The sequence below is a fragment of the Paramormyrops kingsleyae genome, chromosome 10 (assembly GCF_048594095.1).
Source record: "Paramormyrops kingsleyae isolate MSU_618 chromosome 10, PKINGS_0.4, whole genome shotgun sequence".
Classification (NCBI taxonomy): domain Eukaryota; kingdom Metazoa; phylum Chordata; class Actinopteri; order Osteoglossiformes; family Mormyridae; genus Paramormyrops; species Paramormyrops kingsleyae.
In genome coordinates, this window is record NC_132806.1 from 32,073,287 (window position 1) to 32,089,262 (window position 15,976).

The 15,976-nt window shown below is 41.3% G+C and overlaps 1 long non-coding RNA gene across 1 annotated transcript; it reads right to left on the bottom strand.

The window, feature by feature from the left end:
• Positions 1-7,645: 7,645 nt before the first annotated feature.
• Positions 7,646-12,393, bottom strand: LOC111847913 (uncharacterized). The gene is made up of 3 exons (XR_002839191.1): positions 12,273-12,393; positions 11,955-12,082; positions 7,646-8,132 (listed from the first exon to the last, which is right to left on the bottom strand). It is a non-coding gene; the product is annotated as an uncharacterized lncRNA (long non-coding RNA).
• Positions 12,394-15,976: the final 3,583 nt, after the last annotated feature.

Below are 15,976 nucleotides of genomic sequence, written 5' to 3' on the forward strand. Positions count from 1 at the left end.
GGCTAGACTCACTAAAGCTAAGGAGATAGCTTGGAGGTGAATGGGCAGACTCACTAAAGCTAAGGAGATAGCTTGGAGGTGAATGGGCAGACTCACTAAAGCTAAGGAGATAGCTTGGAGGTGAATGGCCAGACTCACTAAAGCTAAGGAGATAGCATGGAGGTGAATGGCCAGACTCACTAAAGCTAAGGAGATAGCTTGGAGTTGAATGGGCAGACTCACTAAAGCTAAGGAGATAGCTTGGAGGTGAATGGGCAGACTCACTAAAGCTAAGGAGATAGCATGGAGGTGAATGGGCAGACTCACTAAAGCTAAGGAGATAGCATGGAGGTGAATGGCCAGACTAGCTAAAGCTAAGGAGATAGCATGGAGGTGAATGGCTAGACTCACTAAAGCTAAGGAGATAGCTTGGAGGTGAATGGGCAGACTCACTAAAGCTAAGGAGATAGCTTGGAGGTGAATGGCCAGACTCACTAAAGCTAAGGAGATAGCATGGAGGTGAATGGCTAGACTCACTAAAGCTAAGGAGATAGCATGGAGGTGAATGGCCAGACTCACTAAAGCTAAGGAGATAGCTTGGAGGTGAATGGCTAGACTTACTAAAGCTAAGGAGATAGCTTGGAGGTGAATGGGCAGACTCACTAAAGCTAAGGAGATAGCTTGGAGGTGAATGGGCAGACTCACTAAAGCTAAGGAGATAGCTTGGAGGTGAATGGGCAGACTCACTAAAGCTAAGGAGATAGCTTGGAGGTGAATGGGCAGACTCACTAAAGCTAAGGAGATAGCTTGGAGGTGAATGGGCAGACTCACTAAAGCTAAGGAGATAGCTTGGAGGTGAATGGCTAGACTCACTAAAGCTAAGGAGATAGCATGGAGGTGAATGGCTAGACTCACTAAAGCTAAGGAGATAGCATGGAGGTGAATGGCTAGACTCACTAAAGCTAAGGAGATAGCTTGGGGTGAATGGCCAGACTAGCTAATGCTAAGGAGATAGCATGGAGGTGAATGGCTAGACTCACTAAAGCTAAGGAGATAGCATGGAGGTGAATGGCTAGACTCACTAAAGCTAAGGAGATAGCATGGAGGTGAATGGCTAGACTCACTAAAGCTAAGGAGATAGCTTGGGGTGAATGGCCAGACTAGCTAATGCTAAGGAGATAGCATGGAGGTGAATGGCTAGACTCACTAAAGCTAAGGAGATAGCTTGGGGTGAATGGCCAGACTAGCTAATGCTAAGGAGACAGCTTGGAGGTGAATGGGCAGATTCGCTAAAGCTAACAGGAAAGTCAGAAGCACAAAAACAGCAGCACAGTACCACAGCGGTGTGCAGAATGAGTTCACATAAAATGTTAATAGGTGCACAAATAAAGTGGTTATTGCTTTTGAGTGTGTAGGTATATACACATAGTCTTGTTAAACACAAACAACCTGGGTATTGCATTTAGTGAGTCTGGCCATTCCCCTGTTTCTGCTTGCTCAGCCATGCATACTGCTGAGTGCAGGATACGGTCATTGCCACACAGCCCTCAGCCAATTATGTACGGCACACACCAAAAAAAAAAGAGCAAATATCACAATATAAGCTTTATTTAACATCGGCTTCAGTTAGAGTTGTCACTACACTCATTGTTTAAATGAATGTATTTGCAGTGATAATCTTTCGGAGATAATGTTTAACCACCCGGCCTAAAAGCCCTAATTTTGATTATGACCAAAAACATTTATCTCCATTTGTACACTTTCCCTTTCTTCAGATCCCCGGAAGGCAGAGGTCCATTCAGATAAGCTCTCAAAGACATGGGTGACAGGAGGTGCACGGGATTGGCTCTCAGACAATTAAACCTTTAAGCAGGACAGGGGCCTTTGGCCTCCCTTCACTCTGTAGATTGTAGGACACTGTGTCGACCTGACCTTCTGTTCCTTTTCCGCCAGTCATTACATAATGGCTTGGCGATACAGTGCAGTCTTTGAGGAAACTGTTTTATTTTTGTTTGAATAAAAAAAATTCTGATTAATCTGGGCTAGGATTACCTGTGAGTACTTTTAAAAGACCCACAATGGGTGACTTGTTCTGCGCAGCATTAATGTGCTTCGGGATGAGGGAGCCGGGAGTTTTATTTTGACAAGAGCAAACTGGGGCTTTTGCAGACCGCATGGCTATATGTGGAGATACAGTGGTGACTTTGGAACATGACCGATATGTAACTGCACTGCTTGAGGGTTCGAGATGAAACCTAAACAAACCTAAAAAAAACACATTAAAATGTATTTCATTCAATGTAACTGAAACAACTGGGGAAAAGTAATTACTTTATAATAGGAACATTAATAATAGTTTTCAACGAGGGTGGCACAGTGGTTAGCACTGTTGTCTCACACCTCTGGGAGTAGAGTTTGAGTTTCTGCCATGAGTCCATATGTGTGGAGTTTGTATGTTCTCCCCGTGTCATCATGGCGTTTCCTTAAGGTACTCTGTCTGCTGAGGTTAACTGGAGTTACCAAATTGCCCTAGAATGTAAGTGTGCCCTGCGATGGGCTGGTGCCCCATCTTGGGTTGTTCCCTAAATAGTTACAGAAAATAGATGAATTTTCAATTAACACCTTCAAGGAAATCAAAGACAGCTGTAACATTCAATAGATAAAGAGGGGCATGTGAGACATGTTACATTCAGTGTGATTCCCTGTACAAAGAGTGAGGCCGTTTTGGTTTGTAATGACTCTATGAAAAAGAGCTTTTAGAATAAAAGAGGGATTGAATATTATTGTGTTCGACTCCATATGCTAGGCCAGTTACAGTGCTGAGAACGTTCACTCAGCCGACCACAAGCATTACCACACTGCTCTAAAAAACCTCTATGATCAAAACATCAAGCACAAATAACTATGATGTAAACCTTTGCTAAAAAAAACAAACAGGTCACTGCTTTATATAGTGAAAACAACATCGAACAAGATATCCTGCTATTTGAATTGATTTTTGTGTTTTACTTTTTGTGTTTTTGAAACTTACAGTTTGAATATTGTAATATCATCATACTTAAGGGCTCCTTAAGAGGGTGGACAGCATGTGGCTCAGCACCCTAACCCCCCTAACCCCCCCACCCCGACCCCCCAAGGCCATTCAAGTAATTGGCATTGAGGTTTTATCTACATAACCGATAAATAAATCCCACGCTTTCTCTAGAGTGATGCGTTTATATAAAAAGAAAATAAAATAAACGGGAGATAGGAATTAATGGGGGCACCAACACGCCAGGGGAGTCTGACTCATCACTGGGTTCACTTCATTCCCAGAAAGTGTTTACTGGTTTATTCTGGTTCACTCACTTAATAACACACAGAAGTGTAACACGTTTTAGCCTAAATTGTGCACAAAGCTATTCATTTCTTGTGTTTATTCCATTTTCCTGCAGTACATAAAATCAGATCATCAACATGAATGATATCTCAGTTCTTTCACATACAGGAGTACTGAGTACACTGAGTTTCTGAGTACTCCTTATGAGTAACTGTATTTTATTTGATATTTAATTGTAACTATTTTGTTCTTTGGAGAAAAATTACATAAAGATGTACAGTATGTTATTTTTAAGGCTGTAAGTGAGTCAGATAGGAGGGTTTGCTCAGTGACTTAGTAATGTTAAAAAAGTAGTGATGTTTAAAAGTTGATCTTGAGGATCCTTGCAAATCAGTACAGCAGGACGTCATACTTCAATGCACATTATCTAGCAGGCAGAGCCTCCCAGTTCTGCCGTCCGCTAGCAGGTCCAAACAGAAGTTTACCCACGTCTGTGCTGATGTGACAAATCATCGTGACGATGACCACAGCCAAGACTGGATCACGGGAGCAGTGATCCCGAAATGTTCTTCATCCTCGGCGCCTCTGTGACTCTAACTGCATGGTATGACTTGATGATGGCTGAATGTTTCACGGTAACGCCAAACACCTTTCCTGGCCGAGCTCAGAAATAGGCTTCAGAATGGGCTAGTCTTTCTCTAGACTTGTACTGCCAGAATAAGCTATTTTGGTTTTGAATTAAAATGGGGTCCTTTCACCATTTTTCGAGTATATTTTAGATCATTTTTTTATGGCTTCCAGTACACCTTCATTTATTTTGGACGGTCGTCTTTCAGCTCTGTCCTGCTATAAATTAATTCCTTAATTTCATAACTTGCACACAGTGCACATTTTCTTAAAACTGCCACACACAAAACTTCAGTATGACATTAATGACAAGCAATAACTTACCTCCCTGCCTTCTGCTTTCAGATACATTTCTACATTTTAAATGGCGCACGGTACATATTTTATCCACATTCATAAATACTTTCATATGCTGCATGTCAGTTCATAAACTGTATCACGTGTTATGTTTGTTCAAATTTGGACATAGTTTTTTTGCAGGACTCAGATACAAATGATATATTCTGGGACACATAAGAGCAGAGTGGATTACCAGAGATTGTAGTAAAATTGTTTGAAAAGGAAAAATCAGATGGACCCCGGAGAGTGAAGGTGACCTGAATGAAAGGAATGATGAAGAGCTGTTCACTTCTTTTCTCTTTGATGGTGGAACAGGTAGACTGGGCTGTTTCCAGTCTCAACTTGCAGATATTCTAGGTGCACAGGATCTCTGCCGTTCTATAACGTAGGCTGTGCGGAGTCAGACACTCAGGAGGCTGCTTCTATTCTGAAGATCACGCACCTGCAGGAGGCCCGCAGAACCTCAGACAGCCCTCCGTGATTTTCAGGGAACAAAGCATCCCTTATACTGCCCGTAGTGACAGCTGTGGACATATTAAGCTGAAGGGTAAGTGTGGCTATGTCTAACTGCCCTGCTGAAGTTCTCTTAACCACAAACTACCTGAATCAAACTACCCTTCATCCCCAAAACACAGGAGGGAATTCTAATACTAAATTCCAAAACAAGAGCTTAATTGCAAAAAATTATCCTCACAAAACTGTGTTCCAGTAATTGGTAATCTTTCTCAAAGTGACAAAATACAGTCTGTTTGCCTCATTGCTCAAGAAAATGTATAAAGTTCAATTTCACATAAACTGCAAACGTGAACCTTTTATATGTTATAGCGTAAAATTGATGGGACCAGCATAATTTCTTAAAAGGGCTCAAACCAATTACTGACTGTCTCATTTATAGGTTGTCTGGGGGGTTAAAATAACAAAGTATATCCATTAATATTGCAATTCTGCAGCAAACATGTGAAGGTGACTTCAGTGTGGGTTTGTCCTAAATAACTCCGACTGGTTTCACTTTGACACGTTATATTTTCCTTCATGGTGAGGTTTCTGCTGGTATGAAGCTGAGGTCTGAGGTTCTGGCTGCTTGAGCTGAGTATTCATGTCTTAGGTGGGCTTATTTGGGGCTCGTAACCGTACAGCACAGCCATAAGACAAGTCGCGACACACTGCCTCCTACTGGGCCACACAGGTAGTAAATCACAGGTGATGTGATAACCCAACAACTGGAAGTATATGAACTGAAAGTTTGTCCCTATAGTAAGTAATTAGTTAATTTTATAGTTCAAATTCTGGTCCATACTGACCTGAGACACACACAGGACATGCACGTCAGGCAGGACAGACAGATTTTCCTCAAGGTGAAGCTTCCTATCAGTCCAGATGCAACTGAACAACCTGTTGGAAATCCGACATTCAGTTTTTTTTCTTTTAAAGAAAAATAGCATTTATTCACAGCTTGGTTGTAGTTCTAATGAGCAATTCTGAAAAATCTCCGTCATAAATTTCCCCCTCTTTACTAAACACTTTACCATTTTGCGTCTTTTATTCTCCTACCTGTTGGGATAGAAGGAACAAGCTACGTAAAATAAATAAATAAGTAACCCCACTCCCCCAGTAGAGGTCGCCAGTGCTCACCGCTTGCCCTGAGGAACGGCTACGCTAATCTTGGCAGCGCTAACACACCATGACATTCAATGACTGCGGAGCAGGAAGTTCCTGGACGAAGACAGGGCTGCTGTACATCAGCTTTCGCTCCATACTAAGCCAGCACCTGCCCACCGCTGCAGTGGGGTGGACAAGCAGGGATTATCGTCTCCGTGCTGCTTAACAGCTGGAGTCAAAGCAGTGACCTGGGAACCAATAACCTGATCCTGGTATGAGATAAAGATTATGTCACAGGATGTGGTCATATGAGGCAGAAGGTTCACACAGTGCATGATAGTCGCATTAAACACAGCTTTCTGTTCAGGACTAGAAAAGAATGACATTTGGCTGCATAATGAAAGTACATCCATTTCCTAGGCACATTGTGTCCTCGTGCCAGGGTGATCTCGCCTATATGAAGGGTGACCTCGCCTATATGAAAGGTGATCTTGTCTATATGAAAGGTGATCTTGCCTATATGAAGGGTGACCCCGCCTATATGAAAGGTGATCTCGCCTATATGAAAACTGAAGAGAAAGGAATAACAACCAAACATTAGCGCTTGACCTCTAAGAGGAACTGAGCATCGGGTCAATTTCACATGGTCTTAGTTTAGGGACATATGGGCTTTTTTGAACCACTTTACTGTGAAATTCCACTTTAATCAAAAGCAGCCCTAACTTTTCTGAATGAATGATATCTGGATTATTTTCCATGTGCCCTGTGCTGCCTGGAATGGGCTCCAGACCCCCCCCCCATGACTTTGTCCAGGATAAGCGGATGGAAGATCAATGGATGAGTTACAAAAAATGTTATGTTAGGCAAGGATCCAAAGCCTGCCATCAAAATAATGAAATATTTCTGCTATTCTTTGCAGTCCTTTCCTATTTATGGATCATAATGATCCTCCATCAGTGTAGGAACCATTAATTCATATTAAAGCTATTTTGATGGAGAATGTCGCCCAGGTGTCTCTCGTGCGCTTGGCATGGGCACTGCAGCATGACTGATTCATCATTCCAGCAAGTTTACAACAAAATTCTCAATGCTGGAGATCCCTGCTTAGGACAAATACTTTGGCAAGACTTGAATTACATAGTCAAAGTTAAAAAAATAGACAGGATTTACACGCAGAAGTGACATATGAATTCTGTCTTGACTTGTGATGGGTTTGCTGTAGTTATATGAATTCTGTCTTGACTTGTGATGGGTTTGCTGTAGTTTATTGGATATATCATCCTTTTTATACTCACAAAATACTCAGGTTCAGATGAAGATTACTTGTGTTGCACATACAGAATATGTGACAGTTCCCATGTGATGGTTAATTCAGCCATCTGTCCAAAAAAGTATTCAAAGCTCAGGGTTACTTAAACAGGTAAAGTCTTAAATTGCATCTACATTTAGCTACAAATGTCTGCAAAGCAAGTAAATGCTAAATGCTGTACCCAGTTGTTCTGTTCTGTGCGCTACTCTGATTCAGACATATGAGTTGTAACCTACTTATTGCAATACGGAAGATGGACTGTTCCTTGTGAGAGAAGCTGATCAGTGTTGATCATTTCTATAACCAGGACTGAAAGTTTCTCTGTCTGACTGCATATGATCCAAAAACATTCCATGTCATGTATGAACACGTTTTGCTGCATCAGTCAGTAGATGTAACGTTTAACATTACGAAACCCACTCAAGAGTGACATTTTGAAGAAAATAATAACAAATGAATAGCCATCAATCTTTTTTCTGCACCATAATTTTAATTTACAAACTTGGGTAAAATTTGAATTGAATGGTTATTTTTCAGAATAAGAGGTTATTTGTCATCCTTTGAAAACGGTCGCTTTTCATCGCTCCTTGCTATTTTGTTGCGTTATCCTGCAGGCAGCTTGAAAGGAGCATCGGCGAAGGCGACCGCACGTCAGCGATGAACATCGGCGACTCCGAAGCTGTTTTTCTGCTGCGTCTTCAGCAAATCCAGTTAGCGGCGGGAAGCGGCACAGCTGCCACTGTCAGTGTGACGCCCCTGCTGGAAAGCGGAGCCTCGCAGGAGAAATCGCATTACCGGGATGCATGGGATGGCTTTGCAGGTCCAGGCCGCTGACGCGCTGCAGCCAAGTCAGGCCAGTCATGCCACTGGTGCCCCCTCTGAGCTCTGGCCTCCAGGAATGGGACGGCCTGCGGAAACCAAAGCAGGGGCAGCAGCAACTATCCAGGCCTCTGCACCGACCTGCAGGTAAGACAAACACAGTCTGCTGCCTTCTCCCCAACCATAGCTTCAAATCCCTAAAGAATATATAAGTTATTTTCTGTCATGAACAAGGAGAGTAGGACTGTAGACCTCCATAAAAACCATGCTGAGGCTAATTAGAGTTACCAAATTGCCCCTAGGTGTGCATATAGATGTACAGATAGAAGGATTCAAGATTCATTCTCCATGGCGTATAACACATGGCGTATAACCTGAACTGTTAATTGCAAAACATTCCCAGTTTGCCACTGGGTCCAGAATCTCTGCCACAGAGATGTAGATCGGAAAAATTATCTATGGTTTTGATGAGTACAAAATTGGAAAACGGGAAGTTCTGTTCAGCCCACCATGCAGTTGCTTAGCTTATTTTGGGAGTTCTGGGTAAGTAAACTGCAGGCTGATGAAGCGGCTTCTTGTGGAACATCATCCCTGATGTGGCCAGAGAAACAGGGAAAACATGTGATATTCCTGGACCCCCCCTTTCAGTAAATATAACTATCATGCTGCCCAGTGGGTCCAGTTCAGAGCAAAATTACTACTGGCTTCCAAACCATTTGTTAGTTTTACATTTTGCATTGTTTCACAATTTTTCTTGCAGATGGCTATCTTGGTCCGGAACGAATTCTAAGTATACACAACACTTCTGCCAGACAAACCACAGTCATATAAATCTTCCCCCCACAAGCCTGTATGTACATAAGAAAGGCAGGGAGTAAATGTTTCACTTTTTGCAATTATCTGGACGGAAAAATAATATACAGTATGTCTCCTGACTGTTTAGACATCCTTAGTTCCCAGAAAATACTCATGGTGCCTACCAACTTTCCAGAAAGTTCCAAATGATCTGGACTGATCAGCTCCTGCTTGTGCTTCTGTTCCTGCTGCTAACAGTCTTGCTGCGTCTTACCTAATGTGCTCCCTAAGAAAGCTTCCTTTGCTCTCCAAACTGGCTTCAGTCTTAAATCAGCTCAGTTTTATGCAAGTCAGTTCTTGAGCTTCTCTGATAATTCTCTTGCGCTTTGTAACATTTTGTGCTGAATCTTAGTTTTCCCCAGTTTTTGTTTGAACATTTTTGTTTCCTGTAAACATCTCAGTAATACTTTACTTGATGGGGCCACAAATAATATACCATTATGCTAATGCTTATGTATTAATTCACCACAAACTAAGTCTTAGTTACATACTGTTCTCACATTAATTCATCATTAATGATTCATGATGCATCTTTTATCTCAAGTGGTTGCTATGTTTGTTACTGTGTCTGTTAATTCTGTAATCCTTTGTGAACCACTGAAGGAACAAGTCATGAATAACACAAGTGAAATACTGATCTCATGTTTGTTCATCATTAATTAATCGTGATACATCTTTTATCTCAGTTAACTATAATTGTGCTTGATTTGTTCACAAGTTTTACTTCATTTGTAACTTAGTTATCACTAAGTATTTGTGCCCCATCAAGTAAAGTGTTACTAAAGTCTCAAAGTCAATGGGAAACACTTTATTTGAATAGTCCACCTACTGAGGTTATGCACAGTATTTGTAATATTTCAACAACTTATTAGTTGAGATTCGACAATTCACATACCATGAGTGAGTAGTCAAATTCAATTAAATTATTCTAGGAATATGTAGGTATGTTACATATACTCTATATACTGTATTTTCTGCTAAATATCTATAGACACAGTGAAACAGATGAATTGTTGAATCTTAACTATGTTGTTCAAATGTAATAAATACTCTGGTAACCCTCAGAAGGTGGACTATCCAAACAAAGTGCTAGCAGTAGTATATTTTGCGGCCTACCTGCAAGTGAGCTCAAACTACCATGCTAGCACAGGCAATGTAGCCTCTGCTAGTGACTCTTACATCATTCAGTGAATACAAGGCCTACCCTCAGTGTCTGGGGGTACAATCCTTGGCATCCTGTGCTTGTATTCTGAATGTCTAGCTCTTGGTGAATCTTTCCAGAGTTAATTTACAGGGACAGACTTTCCTCTTAACATTGCAATCCCATATTTAATTAGAGCTCTGACCCCTTTTAATCCTCAACCCCGCACCGAGGCAGGCTTCCGGTTACCTGCCTCTTCAGAGTTTCTCAGAATATGCCAGCTGTCCCATCATAAAAAGGTCCTTTTCTCTGACCTGCTGTCCAGCACACACTCAGCTAGAAGTGCCCAGCAGTCTTCCCTCCCCCAAGCCGTCACTTTTGTATTCATAGAAAGCTAGAATTCACAACAGCCCCCAGAATAACTGCTTTATTCTAATACTCTAATGAGGAAGCCAGAAATTCCATTCATCCGTGGCTTTGTTAAAAACCCGAATGACGAAAATGACTTGAGAAGGATCTCGGAATGTGGCGGACTGCTTTGAATTGTAACTCATCACTTCCATTGGCCTTCGCTGTCTGTTAGGCTGCCAGTTACGTCCGGCAGCCAATCGCAGCTCCACAAGTGCAGAAAGAAAGAGTTAGTGCCCATTGTACATGTAGAGAAAATGCTGTGGAGAGACTCCATTCTCCCGCACTTTAAGCACAGCAGATGTTTCTCTTGTTTAGAGACAGTAATGCCACAAGAATGGCAACAGCCCCCCGAAGGAATTTAAGACAAAATATATGTCAAAATGAGCAGGATATGTGGTGAATATGTATTTGTTACTGAGAAATCTAATATATGTAAGCTGTGAAACTATGTATTTCCTGTAAAATGCACACACACACACACACACACACACATATATATAAAACCTCCATATCATATACTATATGATCATTGCTGCAAATATATTTTCCCCAGAAATAATCATTCTTTAATCTTTAATTTTCTCTGGTGTCCTTCATTTCAGAATTCTAAATCAACTAATCAAACTAAGATTTGTCATATAACTCATCTCTTTTCATACAAAAATGTAAACATCTGTAAACTGTTTTTGATGGAAAAGTAGGTTTTCCTTTTCCTAGATGAAATGTCATGAAGCAGTGCTCCTGCTGGAATAGTGTTTTTAATACCCGTCGACTGCATGTTGCCTGTCACAAAATATAAAATCCATTGAACATAAAATGCTTAAAAATAGTCTTAATATTAATATTAATAGCACCCGTGAGACAAGCACTTACTTAAAACCTCCACTTTAATTAAACAAAATTTTAGCTAAATACTGTACTTAACTAAACATTAAACATGCAAGTAAACAATAAATTGTAAGTAAAATAAATGTTTTGTAAAACACGAGTGTAAGCTGGGCCACCGACGCCTAACCCCTCGCCAGCTCCCTTCAGCTCAGTCAACGGCCCCTTTACCAGCGGGAAGGGGGTAATCCAGAATTTCACCCACTTTTAAAGGAGATCGACCTTGGGGCAGTTGAGCCCCCCCCCCCAGTCTATCGCAGTGAATGTCAGTGCGCGCGATTCCCTTGCCGCGTTCTTATGAATGGGTTTTGTACACATTGGCTTTGTAACACCTATTTCCTCCAATGTAAGATGATTATTTTGACAATATAAATGTATATTGGCTTATAGTCGAAAGGAAATGCGCGTGGGATATTTTCCAAGTCTCAGATTTCGGTTTAAACTTTAAACAGATATGTAATTCTTATACCCTATTCCTTAATACTTAGGAGCTAAAACCACTATGTACAGAACATGTGACGTAATTTAATCCTTATCGGAAAAAACCGTAAAGAACATTTTGTGAAAACGAAACATAAACTGAAATATCGTCTTTAAAAAGGCGAACAACATTGGCCTATCACAATACCAGTTTATTCGAGAAAAGGCAATGCAATGCTCATTTCGCTCACTGAATGATTCCTTCACAGAATGGGATCTTCCTCCTCGTAGCTGTGAGGTTCTTCGTTCTTTGAAACTGCAGTTCAGGACTGAGGTACTTTCACTTTCGCCCCCTTCTGGTGTAATGATATACAGACGTCTGCAAGAAACAGAGCGGCAAATGTCTTTTTAATTAATATTACTTATAACACATAATGGCAAATACAATATGCATCGTAAATGTGTTATATAAGTTATATATAAATACATAATCATTGTAGGTTACATATTTTAAAACAGGACCAAAAATATTCAGAGTACATGTATGCATATTTGTAAGAATGATTTACCTCCACAATTTTTCCCAGACACACAACTTAGATGGGAAACAAGGCTGCCATCTGCTGGCGAAAATGTCTAATTACACATCCTGGTCGGGGTGACGTCAGATTGGAGTCCAGTCCACATGGACTCAACGTAGAGCACAGAGCAGTATAGGACTGGGATATACCCTGGTCTGGTTAGGGTTAGGGCTTCCTCTGCTGCCCCCTGGAGGACGGGCTCCCCCTTTGGGTCTGGTTAGGGTTAGGGCTTCCTCTGCTGCCCCCTGGAGGACGGGCTCCTCCTTTGGGTCTGGTTAGGGTTAGGGCTTCCTCTGCTGCCCCCTGGAGGACGGGCTCCCCCTTTGGGTCTGGTTCCTTCCAGGGTTTCTTCCTTCTAGGGAGTTTTTCCTTGCCACTGTCCCCTCTGGCTTACTCACTGGGGGCTTTGGGCAGGGATGATGTAAAGCGCTCTGAGACAATGTAATTTTGTGAAAACTCCCTACAAAAATAAAATTGAATTGAGCTGAATTGAGTTGTTGGAGGGAGACCCTCCACACAGCCCCCATCTAGCATTAGACTCATGCTGCTTCCCGCACTTTTTGGACTGTTAAGAGTATTAATTGTTTAATTCACTCTGTTGAATGCAAATAATTTATTCAGCATTTTTGCACATTATATGGTACCGTTATTATACCTAGCAGTCTCTCTTTAGTTATATAGCTCACCATTTTTGTTTATAGTGCTTGCATTTAATTAATATTGTATTCCACTTGTATTGGACCTGGATTCCTTTTCATTGTACACTATATTGCCAGAGGTATTGGGACACCTGCCTTTACACACACATGAACTTTAATGACATCCCATTCTTAATACACAGGCTTTAATATGGAGCTGGCCCACCCTTTGCAGCTATAACAGCTTCAGCTCTTCTGGGAAGGCTGTCCACAAGGTTTAGGAGTGTGTTTATAGGAATTTTTGAACATTCTTCCAGTAGAGCATTTGTGAGGTCAGGCACTGATGTTGGACGAGAAGGCCTGGCTTGCAGTCTCCGCCCTAATTCACCCCAAAGGTGTCCATCGGTTGTGTTCCAGTGGCCAGTGTGAGGTTTCTTTACAAGCTGGGCTCCACTCTTTGCAAATCCGTGAGGAGTATGGAGATGCAGAGGAACATCAGCTGCTGCTCCTTTGAGAGACTGAGAGGAACATGTTACAGGCATGTTCCACTAGGCAGGGACCTCAGGAGACTCCGGATGAATTACACACAGCTACGTTTACATCTACGGCATTTCGCAGACGACCTTAACCAGAGCGACTTACAAAAGTGCTTGGAAGTCTCATCGGTGAATAAAAGTCTAAAAAAGTCTATTGCTAAGTAAGACAATAAAAAAATAATAATTAGAGTATAATCCTGGAAGTGCTAATCCAAGTAATTCCGAAGCAGGTAGGTTTTCAGTCGTCATTTGAAGGCACACAATGACTCAGCTGTTCGGACATCTAGGGGAAGATCATCCCACCACACAGGAGCCAGAAGAGAAGAGTCTCGATGCACGTCTCCCTTGTGCCTTGAGAGATGGTGGGACCAGCCGAGCGCTGCTGGAGGATCGGAGAGAGCGTGGTGCAGTGCGGGGCGTGATACGTCCTTTTAGGTTGGGTGCTGCTCCATTTTTGGCTTTGTAGGCGAGCATCAGTGTTTTGAATCTGATGTGGGCAGCTACAGGAAGCCAGTGGAGGAAGCGTGACAATGGTGTAATGTGGGAGAACTGGGGAAGGTGGAAAACGAGTCAGGCAGCTGCATTCTATTAAACCCAGCTTGGATTTATCATTATTAATAATAATATTAATAATAATAACGGCAACTGTGCTATTTCAGATAATATGATGCTGATGTCGTGTCTCCACCCGCAAATAACACTTTTTCATAGCAGCTATGACTGTTACTTTGCAGGATGCAGGAGCGGCGCCCCCTACTGCTGAAAATAAGCCAGTCATTTAAGGTAAATGTTCTTGTCCCCAGTCCAGGATACTCTGGTCAGTTTATGAGGCTTAAGATTATGGGAACAAACGGTCATGCAAGCAGGTCGATGAAACAAATGGTCATGAAAGCTGGTGAAGTCCAAGTCAGGCGAGGAAATCCTGAAATTAGGCAAACTGGCCTGTGGGGCAGGGAGTTGGGAGGGAGCAAAAACACGGAGCAAACGCTGGTTCCCAGAAGACCTGCGTGGGAGATGCTGCTGTAGGCTTTGCATGTTCGCCGTACGTGTGGATTTCCTTGGGTATGCCGGTGTTTACACGCACACACCTAAGACGTGCAGGTCCATACTGAAATAGTGATTCTTTCGATCTGAATGTTTCAAGAATCAATTCTAATGTTTAAATATTATTTTTTCCCCAGGCAATTTAAATGTTTATATTATTATAGGGGGCAGAACATAAACTACTACAGGCAGAGCTGCCTGTAAGGGGGAGGAAGGGAATAGGGGACTTTCGGGGGTTGAGTGGTACCGAAGGAGTCCAGTTTTGTCTCAGCTCACTGGAGACAGCGTCAATGTCTCACAGCCATACAGAAAATCAGGGAGCACCAGGACTCTAAAGATTTGGACCTTCATCCTCTTACAAAAAATACAGCCACTCAATAAACAGGAACTCTTTATACCTTGATACTATATGTTTATATTTACTATATGCAAAAATACAAAAAGCTTTTGTGATTTCTTCATGACATTGAAACAATTACTATCAATTTCAATGTTTTAACTTTTAATTGTAAGACGAACAAATAAGAAAAGAAAAAAAAAATAAACAAAAAACTTTAATCAGTATCATCTTCTCATATTCTTATGAGAAAACTAAATAATAATAAATAATAAAATAATAATAACCAGAATAGAGAGGGATTCCCCAGTCAAGATACAGAAACCCCGCTGGGCAGTACGTCAGCCCTCACATTACAGAAAGAGCGCCCCCTAATGGACAGCAATACTGCAGCCGGCAGCAAACTGGTTGCCATAGGCATTCGTCAAGTAATGAAGCACAAACTTGCATTGTGTCAGCCATTGTGCAATAGAATAGTGTCCAATATCTGGTGTGCAGAGAATTTAAAAGCTCACGTCAGTTCTGGCTCTACAGTCATTTACAGGAAATCTTCATTATTATACTAAAATAAGTAATTTCGTACATTTTATGTGTGGTGCTCATTGTAAATTTAACATAAACTTTGTTAACCTTTTAATAAATATGCCTGTTTCAAACGCATCCCTCAAACTGATGTATGGAAAAAGTTATTGATTTTAAGAATATAACAACAAACAATAATAATAATAACTAGTCCAGCTTAAAAATAGATGATAATTAAAGGATATTTAAACATGATACCTTTGATTTAATTCAAATTTTGACAAAATTACAAATTATCACTGTATAAACTAAGGCATGATCATTTAGTAAATTTACGGCAAGTAAAAAATATTTTATTCAAGAGTGAATGACCGGGCTACCCGTCACGCAAAATATGTCATCGTCTGCTTTTCTCTCTTCGAGCTCCGACACAGGCCGAGGTAATCAAATGCTGATAGGAAATACTCAAATGCGCCATTATTATTGCACATAAACCCAGATGTGATTTTGATTCATACTGATCAATTATTTGTTTTCGTGGAGGTTTCATTTCTCCGCATTTTTTGCGTCCCTGGTAGTAACACGTATATAATGTCCCCCCCTACCTGAGAATAA